Source organism: Lissotriton vulgaris, chromosome 3_2, assembly GCF_964263255.1.
Source record: "Lissotriton vulgaris chromosome 3_2, aLisVul1.2, whole genome shotgun sequence".
In the NCBI taxonomy this organism is placed as follows: Eukaryota; Metazoa; Chordata; class Amphibia; order Caudata; family Salamandridae; genus Lissotriton; species Lissotriton vulgaris.
Window position 1 is genome coordinate 168,997,667 of NC_141690.1, and position 16,909 is coordinate 169,014,575.

Below are 16,909 nucleotides of genomic sequence, written 5' to 3' on the forward strand. Positions count from 1 at the left end.
ATAGGTTTCTTACACATAGTAAACGTCCGACCAGCGTCCGTTACTCATACACTCACTCTTACGTTCCCCCTATCACGGTCCTACGGGCGATCAATGGTACCTCATGACCCCCTTCACAACGGTAGACAATTACTCTGGATGTCCGATACACCCGAACCACTTAAGCCCTTCCCTGGACTTAAGATTTTCACCGGTTGCGCGCGCTCACAACCTGTCTCACAATCACACTACAGGCATTCAACACAGGTACAACACAAAACACCGCAATCTGGCAACGCATGACCCTTATACTCACTCTCGACCGACTCTGCTGCTTTTCTCTCTCGCACCGTCAGCACCTTCTTCGGCAGGTAGCTCTTCTTCTGGTCGTCGATCACTAGGGGCCTTGGGGTAATCTTAACCTAACCTAGGTCGCCTTCCTCAAGACGCCAACCATCTTTCTCTGCTACCAACTGCGGACGTGAGATTTTTGATCGATTATCTGATCACCCTAATTCTTATCTCACTTGAGTCCCTTTGGATCGATTATTGACTGTCATTGAGTAAAAGGCAAACCCTACATAGGCTGAGTTAACCCCAAAAACTGACGCAACTCTAAAGAACCACTTACTACGGGAAAGTTTTAAAGGTTTATTATAAAGCCAAAATAAGTTGCAAGTACAAACACCTCAATATAAGGTTCAAAAGATATACAGGTAATAGGATGAACATGAACTCTCTGAGAGATCTTAATCGACAGAAGAAAACTACCAAAACCAATTCAAAAATCAGTAAGTTGAATATCATTGACACAAGATGAATCTTAAGCGTCATTTATAGAAGAGAAACAAATCAGGTTAAACTGACCCTACACTAGGCTAGATGACATCCCTACTTAGCAAGTTCTTTACCTAAAAAGGTGTCAGCCGTTGGACTTCCAAAGAAGTTCAACCTATCTCTTAGTCTCAGATGGAAAACCTATATCGTGTAGCAGTACCCTTTCTGCCTACCCATCCGCTCTCTAAGGGTCCTCAGGCCATCTGCTCTACCTCCTCCCCAGGGTGCTGTCCCTAATACAAAATTACAGTACGGGTGGAACGCCCCTTTGAGACGCCCACCACATACACAATTCACGTGGTCTCGTTTCTGTTTTTTTCCATAGTTTCGTTTCTTTGGATCGTCTGTTAAGTTGACCTTGCTTCCCAGGCTCCGTCTCCAGCGTGCCGGTACCCCCATGACATTCCAGTAGACTCCTCCGGACCCAAGCCTATCTCCTCAAACAGAGCTCTATTCATCAAGCTTTTGATTGGTACCCCCCTCGCACCTGCAAACAGACACTTCGAAGCAGGGCCCCAAATTCCAGGCTCCCCTTATCGGACTAGACCGTAAAACTTCGACCAGCATTGGCAATTTATTTTAACGAGGCTTGACTTTTAGCTCACACGTGCAGATCAAAGACGACCCTTTATCTCTCCTGGCCTACTAAATTATGTGCAGTAGTCTGCACTCTGTGAACCCTTATTTCTTAGCTTAAAATAATATGCTAACACACCCCTCTTGTTATAAAAACACTCATATAAAATACAGCTTTTAACATATATGTAAGCAAAATCATTGGATAATATTGAATCCATGCTACATGAAAGATGCAATGGTACATTTCGTTCTTACACAGTGCCATGTGGTCTGCACGTTTCTTCATTTTACATTTTACATCCTTCTTCATTTAGCAGCTACATAACATGGAACCTGATTAACGCATTTAACATTTCTAAGCATTTCCACACATTTCTATTTTAGCCCATACTCTATAGGGGCTCTCTATTTCTAATAAAACACTCGTGAGTAAATACGGATATATTTCTTCATTTCTCTAGTTACTTTAGCTAACTTTATGCCACGGGCTTGTACATATGGCGTATACATACGTTTCATTCAAATTGCGCTCTCTCACAACTATCAACGGGGAGTAGTGATGGGACACCATGTTTTCTTCTTTGCACTACTACTACAGCCGACATATCAAAGCTGCTTCAGAGGCGGCTCATTGCTCTAATACAGGAGGTCTACTGCTGCTCAGTCTCTTAAAGTCTCTTCGCTATCCTCTGCAATATGTTATTTGGTTCACATCAACAGCAAGCACCCGCCCTGCTCGAGATGCGTTGAAATGCATAAAAACATAGTTATCTGGTATGCAAACTGAAAACATTATCTCCGTTTGCAGTAGTAATTCGAGCAAAAGTATCTAGTATGCTATATTTTACTGTGCATGCCTCTTAATAGCACCACCTATCACCCAAACTTAGCCATCATCATTGTATCTTTATTCAATGTTATGTAAAAAAAAAACAGAAATCTAGGGTACATCATCTACAACAGCAACTTAAAATCAATAGCTATAACATCATAAACATTTTGAAAGTGAAGTGATGTGCATGCTGCCCAGGCAGGTAACGGAGCCTTGAGGTTTCTTAATCTACAATCCAAGATCTCTAAAACACATTTTTAAAACAATGCCTACAAAGAATCCAACAATAATGCTTCCAGCATAATCAGTTTTAAAATGTACAGAGTAAAAGGCTTGCTGTTTGGCAGATGGCAGTGCAACAAGGCTTACGGCTCAAAAATCAAAGAACCACAAAAACGCAGTTCCAAAGCGAAATACAAAAGCTGAATCCAACAATAATGATATTAGTAGGCAGCAGGGTAAAATCTACGGAGCCAAGTGGTGAGTGAATACTAATCTGCACATGAATACATGCATAGGATATCCAACAGCTTTGCATCCATGTAGGCATCAAAAGGTCTTCAAAACCATGGTAGAACTGTAGCCTGATAGGCAGTGCTCAAGTCCTTAAAAAAGAAGTGGGGGGGACTCGCCAATTTAGGTGGTGTCACAGGAAGTGACATCATGGCAGGAAGTGATGAAGAGGTAACGCGGCAGTTGTCCAACCCGGTACACTATCGGGTGTTAGAACACAATCCCAGTCAAGAACTTCAGTCAGAAATACAAGAAATAACAAGAGATGGGCTTGAGGGAGGTTGGATATGCCAAAATGAGTATGATTTTTTGAACAGTGTTACTAATAAAATACCAAACATCTATGTCCTCCCAAAAGTACATAAGTCCACTGTCAAACCACCAGGGAGACCAATTGTGTCTGCTTGTGGTTCACTTATGGAGCCACTAGCCAAGTATATAGATATTTTCTTGTTGCCATTAGTTAAAGAAACTAGATCCTATGTCCGAGATACGATGGACTTTATAGCGCAAATAGAAGGTTTGCCTTTTGATCAAACTAAACAATGGTTAGTGTCTTAAGATATAGAATCGTTATACACTAAAATTTCGCAAGATGAGGCATTGGCAGTGATGAAACACGCCCTTGAGAATAGAGAACGTCCCCATCAAGTTCCAACTGACTTCATCGTCTCTCTAGCATACCTGTGTCTAAAAAATATTTTCTTCAACTTTAAAAATAGCCTGTATCTTCAACTTTCCGGGATAGCAATGGGGCGCAGCTTTTCTCCAGAAATTTCAAATTTGGTTATGTCTGAATTTGAAGCCAAATGGATCTATGGCGACATCAATCCCTTTAAATCTCAATTGGGTGTTATATATACAATATATTTTGCATTTGGGACGGAGATGAATTGCAACTAAATGACTTCCATATGTGGCTCAATCATAGAACTATGGAGTTCAACTTTTCTATTTCTAAAAATCAGGAGAAACTGAACCTCCTTGATGTCAATGTCCAAAATGACTACGGCAAATAATCAGTTGACTTATATACTAAGCCGACCAATTGCAATACTCTTTTACATTTTCAAAGCAGTCACCCAAGAACGCTAAAAGAAAATCTGCCCTACGGTCAGTTCCTCCGATCAGGAGGAACTGTACCCATAAAGAAGACTATTTTCACAATGCGAATATTTTGAATGATAAACTAGTTGCACAAGGGTACCCTAAAAAATTAGTTAAATCTGCATTAAAGAGAGCGTGGTACACTCCATGGGAAACCCTTTTGACACCAAAAGAGCACAAGAAGGAAATACCTCTAACCTGTGTGCTAACGTTCGATCCTAAGGCCAATAAAGTGAAAAAAATAATTTAAAAAAACTGGCCATTGATACAATCTTTGGGTTTGGAGCAACCTCTGTTTGCATTTAAGAAAGGAAAGAACATTAGACAGCAGTTGGTCAGAGCAGACACCCACAAAGAACTGCCAACCAAGGACTTGCGAAACCTATTGGGCTTACCCCCGGTGGTCGGGTATTATCGATGTCAGTCATGTACTGCATGAAATTTCACCACTGACAGTAAACACATTGATATAAATGGACAAACACATCAGTAGTAAGAAGGGATACCTTCCACATCAAACTCCTGGCAGGAAAAGTGACAGGTCTGGCAGGAAACTGCTGGCCGGTAATTTGACAGGTCTAGTCTTAAATTTGACAGGTCTGGCAGGAAACGGCTGGCCGGAAATTTGACAGGGCCTGGGCGCAGACTGCTGGTAGCAAACAAGTGACAGGTGGCACTAGTGTTGACAAGGGTACGTAGCTGTCCCGGAAGGGGGAGTATGAGTCATAGGGGCGGGTTGTTTTTGGAGACAGATGCGTGGCGGAACCGACCTGAGCCATGTGTCCCTGTTGTGGTGTAGAGGTATACACCTCTTTTAGGGGTTGGGTTTTCTTAGAATACATATAAGCCTCTTTCAGGAGCCTGGTGTAGCAAGCAGCCGTTGGACTACGTGAAGGGTCGCCATGGCAGAAAGGAAGAGATACGCCCCATTTGCGAGAAAACATTGGTTTGGTGGCTCACAGCCCCCCATCCGTAGCTATTACAGAACCATAAGCCCTTTGGTAATGGACGAGAATGCTCAACCAGAACAACCTAAGGATATGGGCTGCAACACTACTGCTTTTGGCTGTGGGTTTGCTAAGCAGTGGCCGTGCCAGGTGTCCCCGATTAAGGGGTACAGCAGCTCTAGCGAGTGTTCGAGTGACGCTTGGCGTCTGAGCAAAGCATGCTCTTGGAGTTGGAGGATGAGGAAGAATCCATAGTTCCGCCTAATACACCCGTCTATGAAGACTTGGGTTTTCACGAGGGTGTTGGATAATGTTCCTGTTCGAAAGCCTGATACAAGTGTGGAAGATGAGGGGGCCTCGGCTGTTATTAGCGCCTCTCAAGATGTCAGAACCGCGGCTGATGGTGCATCGCAAGATATTACCAACTCTCAAGATGGCAGAGCAGCCGCATAGGGTGGTGAAAATGTGGTGGTGAGTCAAAATCTTAGGAGCAACCATTTTGCATAAGGATGTATTTTATTTCTTCCACTATCGAACGTTAAGCTTTAATTAAAAAAAAAAAAATGTTGCCCCCTCTAGAGAGCAACACTGCTGGGCTACACCTACTTCAAAACACCCCAAGAAAATCAAAAGATACCAGTTCCTAACACACACATCCATGAAACCATGGATGTTCAGATGTCGAGTCCACCGAAGGTAGTTGTGCAACAGCCTGATACAAGCGTGGAAGATGAGGGATCACCGATGGATATTACTGACTCAAGATTTCAGAGCCACTGTAGAGGGTGGTGAAAATGTGGTGGTAAGTCAAAAAAAAAAAAAAAAAAGTTAGGCGTAGACCCTTCACATGAAAGTTTGTTGTCTTTCTACCGCTAACGGGTGGTCAATATTTATCTTTTGAACCTAGGATGCAATACCGAAAAGAATTGATGCACAAGCGCAGACTGCAAAAGGTCGCAGCTTGAACTTGTCTTGTATATGCTGTGCAAACCAGACTGGGAGTTCCGCAAATTCAAGTTCACCTGTTCCTATGGAGTGTGAAGAGTGTTCTAAGAACGACGACTCTGAAAAAGCAACAGCAGGGTTCAACAGAGACCCCATATCAAGTGTTAAAGGTTTCGTAGCTGTGGTTGTACACACATGCGTCAAAAGGGACGATTACAGCCTGTGTTTCGGCCACCGTATTAAAGACCCGCAACAGGGGGCGTACGAGTGTCTAGCCGGATCATACAGAGACCGTGTAATCCGGTACATATGTAGTATGCTAGACCCGTACAAGATGTATAAGCTGCTAAGGGTGAGCTCTGAAAATAGTTTTGTCCACCCGAACATGCTGAAGATCATAACGGCGACAGTCAAGGAGATGCGCTATACCAACGACCCCTATGCAAAACTAAGAAGTATGCCGTGCACAGGTGTGTGCTGTGACAAAAAGATGGCACAAAGACTCATAGAAAGGGGCATGTGTAATCTGTATCCAAAAGACAGAAAAGTTGTATCCATCGCACCACAAAGGCTATTTTATAATGGATAAGTCCTGATGTATTGCTAAGTGCTAGCGTGTATTTAAAGTAGAGTCGTAGAATGTTACACCCAAAAACCGTATGTGTGTTAAACCGTACTTACTATGTATACTGTGGAAAGATATGAAACCCCCTTTGTCTGTGATTTGGTAATACTCATTATTTTTTAATAAAAGGTTCTTACACAAACAAGTGTCTTTCATTTCCTGTACTGTAATGACTGCTAACATGTCGGAGGGCCTGTTAAGAAAACTTTATTATGATACAAGAGGGGTTGACAGCTTTGGAAGCGGCGCCGCTCTATATAGAAGGACTGTGGATGAAAAGGATTCATTAAGCAGAGAAGCTGTGAAGATATGGTTATCAGGAGAGGAGGCATATTCACTACATAAACCAGCCAGAAGACTCTTTTAGAGGCGTCCTACAATCGTTAATGTGTGTATAGATTATCAGTGGCAAGCGGACATAATCAGCCTTCAAGATATAGCAAAACATAATGATGGCACCGGTTATATATTAACAGTCAGAGATGTGTTGTCCAAGTACGCGTACGCAGAGGCGCTGCGTGATAAAAGTGGAGCTAGCGTCATGGCCGCTTTTAAAGCCATCTTCGATAAGGGGCGTATTCCTCAAAAACTACAAACAGACGCAGGAAAAGAATTCCTAAACAAGTCATTTCAGAAATTATTAAAGCAGCACAATGTTCAACATTTTGTAACACACACTGAGGTAAAAGCAGCGGTTTTCGAAAGGTTTAACAGAACTTTAAAGCGTAAGATGTGGCGGTACTTTAAGGCCAACAATACATACAGATACGTCGATGTTCTACAGGCTTTTTTAGCTGTATATAATGTCAGTTATCCTAGGACCATCAAAATGGCACCTGAAGAGGTAACACCTAGTAATTCGTTAACTGTTTGGAGAAACGTGTATGGTCCTAACTTCGGGACAAAGGTGAAGAAGTCTGTTTTTAAAAATGGTGATCACGTATGGATTTCAAAACTAAAAGGAGTCTTCACGAAGGGTTACCAACAGACCTTTAGTGATGAAATATTTATAGTGGAAAGTGTGGAGCTTAAGGAAGGGGCTGTATATTTACAGGTTAAAGGACTACGATGGGGAAACGGTGTCGGGATCCTTTTACAAGGAAGAGTTACAAAAGGTGCCCGATGATCCAAACCGTGTGCATAGGGTTGAAAAGGTTCTGAAAAGGAAAGGTACAGGTGCTAAGAGCCAGGCATATGTCAAATGGCGTGGCTGGCCTGAGAAATTTAACAGTTGGGTGTTGGCCAGCTCCCTGAAGGGTGTGTGAGCTAAAAGCCACTGCTACGATGGAGACTACACCCTTTTATATAGCCTTACCATCCAATGCTTCTAAGGACATGTTCCCCCAACAATCAGATTTCTAATTACACCGTCAAATTGGCTAAGTCTGTGGACCTGCAAGGGGACTGGGAGGTTGCCCTAACAGAAATACAATACCTTAGAACATGCAATACATTTACAGCGGCTGAAACCAAGTTTCAAATCAAGAGGGAACAGGACCCCACGGGCCTACACACATCCTTCCAACACGGCTACTACCCAAATATTTCAAGCATTGTTGAAGCCATCAACAAATCCATAGAACCACATCCGAATATTTATCTGGTGCTATATAACGTGAGAAGGAAGGTGTTTCTTAAATCCATAAATCAAAACACCCTGTTTAACTGCTTAGGTAAATTAAGAAGGATTTTAGGGACAGTACAACATGTGAAAAGCCCTGTGGAACAAGATCACACGTGCCCCGATATTAATGGGGTGTTCTACACGCTCTACGTGTACAGCGATATTGTAGACTCTCAGAGGATAGGTGATAGTTACTCGCCATTGTTAAGGTGGGTGCATGTACAGGGTGATAATAATACCTTGGTCAACATACAATTTAACAAACCTGACTACGTCGCAGTTTCTAAAAACCATTTTGGCACTATTTCAATTATGATCTACGATGATCAGTCTGAGCCGGTGGCTTTTACATACCGGAAAGTTATTGTCAAGCTTCATTTAAGGCCTAGACACGGCCGAGGGTATTAAACAGCCATCATGGTGGTTATGAAAACCTACAGAGATCCGTCTATGTACAGAAACTATTACAGAAGTCAAGCCGGTTATGGAGGACCACCGTACTTTCAAGGTTCACCTGTTATGTACGGGGCTGGATTAGGAGGATTCTTTAGGAGTCTGTTTAGAAGAGCCATGCCTTTCCTGGGAAGAGGCTATGAAATTGCAAAACTGCATGTTAAGGCGGCTTCCACGAACATTGCCCAGGAGGTGGTGGGGTCTGTTACATCTGCGGTTGCAGAGCACATGAACAAGCAACCTCAAGAAGGAGCTGGTTTGATGTATAAACCACTTGCGAGTGTGAAAAGGAAACGGCGTTTTTCCAGACGCAGGGGTCCCCCTGCCCCCTTTAAAAAAAGGAGGACCGCTTCAAAATGCTCTCAGAAAAGAAGAGCTCCAAGACTGAAGAGAGCTGCGAAGAAGCGAACTGGCTCTAAAGTAAATATTATTTAAAGCCTTGTAAACACAGCCATGGCCTTCGTACATTGTGGATCTGGAGAGTGCGCCAAATCTGAGTTAGACTTGTTTAGTCTAAAACCTACGCAGACAAGCATCGAAAACAGATTCTTCATGGAGGTATCACCTTTAGCAGCATTGACACCGCTGGCACCTATAGAGTTTTATGTGTCAGGGGCCACGGATATGTATTTGGATCTCAACAACACTCTGCTGCATCTTATGTGTAAAATCATAAAAGAGGATGGTTCCGACATTGACGACGACGCTAAAGTGGCACCAATCGCTTACCCTCTAGCTACCATGTTTAATCAAGTGGACATCACCCTGGGCGACTGACTCATCACCCAGAACGATAACATGTACGCCTACAGAGCCTACATCGAGAGCATTCTAAATTACAGTAGCGAGGCCCTTGACACACAACTTTCAGCTGGTCTCTTTCACAGGGATACACACGGCATTTTGAAATCACCACTCTGGATGGCGACAATAAGGGCTTTATAAAAAGAGTGAGGCATGGTGCAGCCAGCCGTACCTTTGACCTCCTGGGGCGCATACATTCGGACCTCTTCTTCCAAGATAAACTGCTCATCAACGGAATTGATCTTAAGATTATTTATTTATTTTATTTTATTTTATTGAATTTATATTGCACTCAGCTACCCGCAATGGGTTTCCCGGCGCCAGGGACAGACTGAAGAAAGAAAGCAAGCAAGTGCAAAAAGAAGAGATCACGAACAGGGGAAATCAAAACAGAAAAGTCTTCAAATTTTTACGAAAAGCCAGAAGATTAGTTTCTGTTTTTAACGCCAGCGGGAGAGCATTCCACATCTTTGGTCCAAGATATGCGAATGAGCGACCTCCCATTTTTGCCAGTCGGATTCTTGGAATCAAAAGATTGCCATTGTTAGATGACCTTAAGGAGCGGCCAGGTAGATAAGGCTGGGCAAGGTTATGAAGGTAGATAGGGGCAGAACCCTGACGGATCTTGAACAAAAAACACAAAGTTTTAAAGGTCACACGATCTGAAATTCTCAACCAGTGCAGGTCACGCAAAGCTTGCATTGCGGACGTTCTCCGTGGAACATTGCGCAAGATCAAGCTCAATCGCTACAAGGACTCATTCTGCCTCATCAACGGGGATGCGGAACAGTACAAGCTGAACATACTGTCCGCGAGCTTGTTTGTAAAGAGAGTGAAAGTGTCCCCGAGCGTCAGGTTAGTGCACGCCGAAGCTTTGCAAATATCCAACGCCAAGTATGCTGTGGAAAGAGTAGCTCTGAAGGTATTCAGCATCCCTGCAGGTACCCGCTTAACACAACAGCAGAATTCATTTCTGGGGCAGCTACCAAAGCTCATCATCATAGGGTTTATGAACAATACAGCTTTTAGTGGCACCTATGCCTCCTCAATTTTAAACACTACAACATAAACTACGCAGCGCTGGTCCACGAGGGCAATGTGATTCCTGCAAAACCCTACACACCCAGTTTTGCAGCCGGTCATTCCATCAGGAAATATCAAGGACTGGTTTCGATAACATGAAAGCATCAAAGGGACTGCGGTGTAGCAGTGTCAAGAGAAGGCTATGGACGTGGATACACGCTGTTCGCATTCGACCTGACACCAGACATGGAAGATGGCGATCACTACAACCTGGTGAAAAATGGGAATCTAAAAGCTGAAATACGATTCGCAGATCCACTGCGGCTAATGTGAACATGGTGGTATTCTCTGTATTCGACAGCATCATTCAGGTAAACCACGCAAGGCAGATTTTGTTTGACTATCTTTAAAACATTTGCGAAATGGATACTGTGCAGATACGTGACTTCATAAGCAGACATAAATACACTAGGAAATACTTTTTGGGTGTTTTCCCCAGCGATGGGTTACCAACCGAAATAGGGGCAGAAAGACCACGCACCCTAGTCTTTAACACCGACCCGCATGACCATGCTGGGACACATTGGGCAGCCATGTTTATAGATGTTGACAAGGTTACCGTGTTTGACAGCGCCGCAGAGTTCCCTGAGCTCAGACTCTATACACCACCTATATTCAAGTTTGTGAAAAAAGCTGCAGCTGTGGTGGAGTATAACAAGCTAAGGGTGCAGGATTCCATGGCTATCACATGCGGTGAACACTGTATTTATTTTAACAGTAAAATGTCACAGGGTGTTTCCTTTAGAAATTTCTTAAATCTATATTCGAGGGATCTTGTTAACAATAACATTATAGTTTCGAAATATGTAAAAGAAAACACCAGAGTATCGGTCAAACCTGTGAAAACAGAATATGTACCTTGTCAAAACTGTAAGGGTTTATAACAGTTGTATGCTTAATGTTGAACGTATATAATAAAGACATTATATTTTTAAAAACATGCATTCAGACTCGTTATTTCAATATACATGCACCATAAAATGTTTTTGGAAAGACGACTGAGACTGTTTGTAATAAACACCCTGTTATAACTTTACAAACATGTAGTTGACAAAACTTTATTGAAGAAACCTAGGAATAAAAAGTCACACACACATAATTATTCAAAAAGTTTTTAGAAACATCAAGGAGTAATCCATGTGAGGGGTGGTTGGGGCAATGTCTTTTTTTTCGAGATGTCGCAGGCTGTGCAGGGGTAGACCAAGTAGGGGATAGCCTTCGGACTTCAGAACCTGTAGGCGATGGTAGTAGGGGGCTCTTCAAATTGTCTAGCAGTCTTCGTTGTTCATTATTACCAGCGATCGTGGAGGGTATGTTGAGATCAGCAGCGGCTCGCAGAAACTGCTCCCAACCTCTCGGGGCATTTTGAGGCGTTAGGATTTTGAGGTGTGTGAGACCTTTTGACTAGGCCGTACATGTGCGACCCTGCAACCGGTTGACCCTTGTAGAGGAACTCACCTCGCTCATTCCAAGAGGTTAGGTCTTTAGAAGCGGCTAGTTTACTCACTAGCATCTGCGCAGCCACTGTGTGCCTTTGACTTATATTTTTTAAGAGATCTCCAACAAAGGTATCTGAGGCTGTCGCATCATCGGGAGGCGGTTGTAGGGGCTGAGGGTCGGGGGCCTGAGGAGCTGGTTGTTCAGAGTCTGGGGTATATAGAGTCAGCTTGTTCTTCTCGGTGTTCCACTGGGTGTAGTAATTTAAGAAGTTTTTGAGAGTGCTGTTGTCGTAGGGGTGTAGATCAGTCCTGCTCAAAATGTCTTCAGTATCCAGGCGTAGAGTCTCATTTCTACGGATATCCCAGGCGGTGTCCAAGGAAGACCCCAGTTGCTCCATTTGCTGCCTAGAAACCAGATACATTATTTTGGCATGATCCATCACCGACCCGCTAGGAGGCTTGTAATTACTGGTATAGCTATCCCCAGTAGGTTACCTATAAATCCTCCAGACTGTTTCACCAGTTTCTTCTTGGTGATGAGTGTGGCCCTTTTATTACTGAGCTTCTTGATAAGCCCCTTCTTCAGAACCTGTAACTGACACTTTGATATAGGGACGTTGCCTTTTAGGGTGTTTAGGGCTACTTCTGAAATGGCAGCCACTAAATCATCAGAAGCTGTTCCCAGGATGGCCTTTCTGTGCTGGGGGCTGGCTGTAACAAGCATTTTCAGGAGAGCAAATTTACGGCGTAGGTGTGCAGACATGGTCACCACTGAGCGTTATAAGGGCCGGCCTGTAAATGGTTCTAAAAGACAGCAGCGCTGCTTTTTATAGGTCCTGGTCTTGGAGTTTGGGGTGTAAACTACTGGTAGCTCTGGGGGAAAAATATCAGCCCTTAGTCTATAGTCTTCTAGAGTTTCATTTTTTAAGTCTACCAGCAGGTACTAACAGGTACCCGTGGGGTTTTGCTGTAGTGTCGTTAAAGGCCTCCATGAAGAAGTATGTGTTTCCGGGGTACATCTGTTTAGCTATGACGGCTATTTGCTGTTTGTCACAAGGGTTTTTAAATAAAACAAGGTATGAAGCGTTGAGAGCTATAGACCTACTGTTCTTGCCTTTGTAAAACAAGTTCTGCACAATGTAGCAGATGATTAGATTGCGATGATGTGAATACTGAGTAAAAGCTCTCTCTAACTCGGGATTATCACCACCTTCACACATCAGATCATCAACAATTATATTTACAAGGGTTGGTGGTAGTAGCTCATCATCGTTGAGGTTATCCAGTATACCCTCTATAAATTTTATATGGTCCAAGTCTGTATAAAGAGGCTGCCAGCATGAATAAAGCCACACAATGTTGTTAGGGGTTTGTGATAAAGCAGAGTCTGCATTTTCTAAGAGCTTTTTTATAAAGTAGCTTTTGCGGCAGTTTGAGGGTCCTGCACACAGAAGAACGCATGCTGTAACCTAGTGTTCATGCTGTGGCGGGTGACTCTCATGAGTCTAATAACCATAAGGCAGTGTTTTATAGTCGGTGGTCAGGACCCTTTTATCAAAAACAACTCGCAATGTTTTATGTAGAGGCTGGGTTGTGATTTCCCACTTCTTTTTGGATCTGACTATGCAGAGCTGGTTCACGACTATGGTTTTAGCATTCTCAGAATTGTCTGCTGTAGCTTATTCATGCACCAAATTCTTCAAACTATCAAAATGGATTTTTAGGGTGTTGCTGACATTTAATGTTATCCCTTTAACCTTCATACACACCTTGTTCTTGTTGGTACGGTAACTGTATGTTTTAGGCCCTGAGGCGGTATATTCTTTTAAATACTCATCCTTATCTAGCTCACTGGTTAGATTACCCAGATAATCTCCCAGAGGAGGGTCTTCATCCCCCGGTTTGCTCAGAAAAATCACAGAATCTGTATTGTGATACAAGCAGCGATCCTGGAGTTTATCCATAACCCCGTAAAGCTCTAGATGAGCGTGGGCTGTCGTGAAGCAGGCTATGAAAATGTTTGTTGTTACTCGATGTGGGGTATTCTTGGGCGTATTTCCACAAAGCCGCGGTATCGTCATCGATAAACTCGCAGCTGGACACCTCGTAGCATGGGGCAAACAGATACTTGAACAGTTCATCAGGATCTGATATTAAGATAATATTTGAAAGGTTTGTGCGCTGTGCAAATTTTCCCCATAAGGAGTTGAGACAGAGTTTGGCTAACTGGCGGCGTGCAGGATTGACCTCTATCAGATGGGGGCGTAAAACGGATACCCTCGTGAGCGTAGTAGTCGTCGATGTATTTCTGTTTTGCATCCTGACTAGTACACCATTCAGGATACCCTGAGACCTCCTGTTTGTCTCTGAGAAACAAATTATTGAAGGGGGCAAAGAGTTGTGTTGTAGTGCTCTTAAAATGCCACACTTCATGTACTCTACCGAGCCTGTACCCTTTCTCCAAGGCAGCTTGTACCTCGATGCTAAACCAGGTCCCTATGAGTATCCTTTGTTCATCGGTGTGTCTGCAGCCATCAACCTCTTTTAGCATCGCACATGTTCGACAGAGGGGGAACATCAGCTTGCCATCGACTCTGCATGGTGCAAGTGGGAAGTAAAGCTGCTTAGGAGGATAGATTTCACATTTGATAAGCCCAAAGTATTTGTCTAGGGTCTTAAAATCTCTATAGATGATGGTGGGATGACCCAGTGGGTACAACTTCATCTTGTTCACAAAAGGTAACAGACGGGTATTTTCTTACCCTCACCAGCGGCCTTGTACAGTTGTATGGCATTTGTACGCCCCCCCCAAATAAGGCATTGCGGGGCTCCAGAGGTGTGGGTAAATCACGAGTCTTAAGAAAAAAGCAGAGGTCTGTGTCGGTTTTTAACATGTCTAACCACTCATGCTCCTTAAGAACTCTCATAGCAAAGCCCTGGTTTTCAATATACTGGGCCTTTGTCAGAGTACGTCGGTATAAGTGTTCAAATTTGGCACCCAGCATTTTGTTATACTCGTGGGGTTTGTAACACTTGGGGCAGCCGTGGTAAAAACAGCTGTTGAATTCATAGGCCGTCGGCACACCCTTAATTACAGAGTACCCATCCAGGTAATAGGGGCTCAAAAGGTATTCACTACCCTGTAAGGCTTGCTGAATTTGTATGTCTTCCTTCTCAGAGACGTGCATGAGCCATTTGAAAGAGGGGGTTGAATAACATTACCGTTTACCGTTATAGAGGTCTGGCAGTACTAGAGCGATAGTTTCTGGCATTAAAAACCTGTGTTTGTAGATGGACATGCATATGGATGCAAGAGTGACGTTGTGAAATGGGTGTATGTATTCGACCGCTTGCCGCATTTCAGGGGCTTTGGACGTCAAGGCCTTGACTTTCTTAGTCACTGTCTTAGGTTTCAAGACCGTGACTTCTTTAGTCATAGACACCACAACATCTCTGAAGAGGTTACAAGCTTGCCGCAGGATCATTACATCAGCCTGACAATAAGCTTTCAACTCTGTTTGAAAGTGAAACTCCATTTTACGGTTTTCAGAGTACCATTGTAGAAAGCTCACTTTCTCATCAGGCATCATGTATTCAACCCGGTAGCTGTTAGGAGGAGGCCTGGGCCCCACATATTTCTGGTTAGCCCATGTGTTAAAAAAGTGTGTAAAATAACCTTTACACTCTGGGAACCCAAAGGCCTTTGGCAGTTTGCTCAATTTCATGGGTTGGAAATTCAGGGTGTCTATGAACCGTATTTTAAAAGGGAATACCATCATCAGCATCAGTTTAGACCCCTGGGTTATGAGTTCCACCTGTATCTTTTCACAAATCATGTTTCGCACAATAAAGGAGTCATAGGCTTTTGAGTTGTGGGTGAGCATAGTATACCCTTGGAATTTGGATTGAATGAAAGTGCTTATGAAATCACCAACACACACTCGCCCCTCAAACTCTCATCTGGCGTCGGAAGTCAGATGGTGTGCGTAAATATAGTTAGGCTGGTGAACCCCCGTCTCTTGTATGCACTCTATATCAAACACTATATAGTCTTCGGTATTGGTCTTCTGCAGACCTTTAACCATATAACACTGAAGGTTGGTGCCGGCCTTGTAAGACACATGGCAACGGGGACATATCATACCTTTGCACATGTGATCCGCTGCCACATACCGCCCACACTCGCTGCAGTCCTTTTTAGGGACGCAGTTGAAAGATTTCTCGTGTATGGTCAAGCAGTTTACATCTTATCTTACAATGCATTTCACACTGGTGGTATGTTTTATTGTTGTATATATGGTCGCAGTGGGCGCATACATACTTGGCCCCCAGAAAACCTTTACGGTTCAAGATGCCGTAAAAATGATTTTCGATGTCGAGGACATATACGGTCTTGTTTCTCACAGGTACCCCGGTTGTAAAGTACTGCCAGGAACCGCTGTGATAAAGAACTTTCACCGTCACGGCGAAATAGTTCTCAAAAAGACCTATATCGCCAAAGCCGACCAGGCGATCAGGAGGTATTTCAAGAACCTCATGCGCTTCAGCAGCTCTAGACATGATAACAGCGTCAGGGGTCTTGCGAGCCATCAGCAGACCCACAATGCTGGCCGCCAGACATGTATTGGCCGCGGCGTTGCTAAAGTTGAGCAGCCACCGCTGTTTCTTACCAATTATTTGACTGTATAGTATGCTTTTTAAAGGTCTGGAAACAATCCCCTCACTCCCGGTACAATGAGGGCTATGACTCTAAAAGTGCCATAGGCGACTAGTTCAGCCTTACTCTGTAAAAGCCTTGAGAGGTTTTCTAAAAATTGAACAGCGTCAAAAACATCTCGGGTCTTCCGCCTGGTGAACAACGGCGTGTCAAAACCCTGCCCCTGGGAGTGGAGTTGGAAAAAGTCATTAAGACCCACATTGTGTAACAACCTTTCTATGAGCTCCTGCACAGCCTGATGTATAGCTAGAACACCATGAGTGGTTAATGTTATTTGGTGTGGGTTAACAAATCTAAACTCCTCATAGTGTTCTACGACCCTAAACCTCTCTACATTGCCAGTGTAAATTCTCTCTCTAAAAACAAGGGCTCTGGGCCCTCATCAGAAGGAGTGTGATTTGAAGGGGTGTTTTCTACTGTGTCAT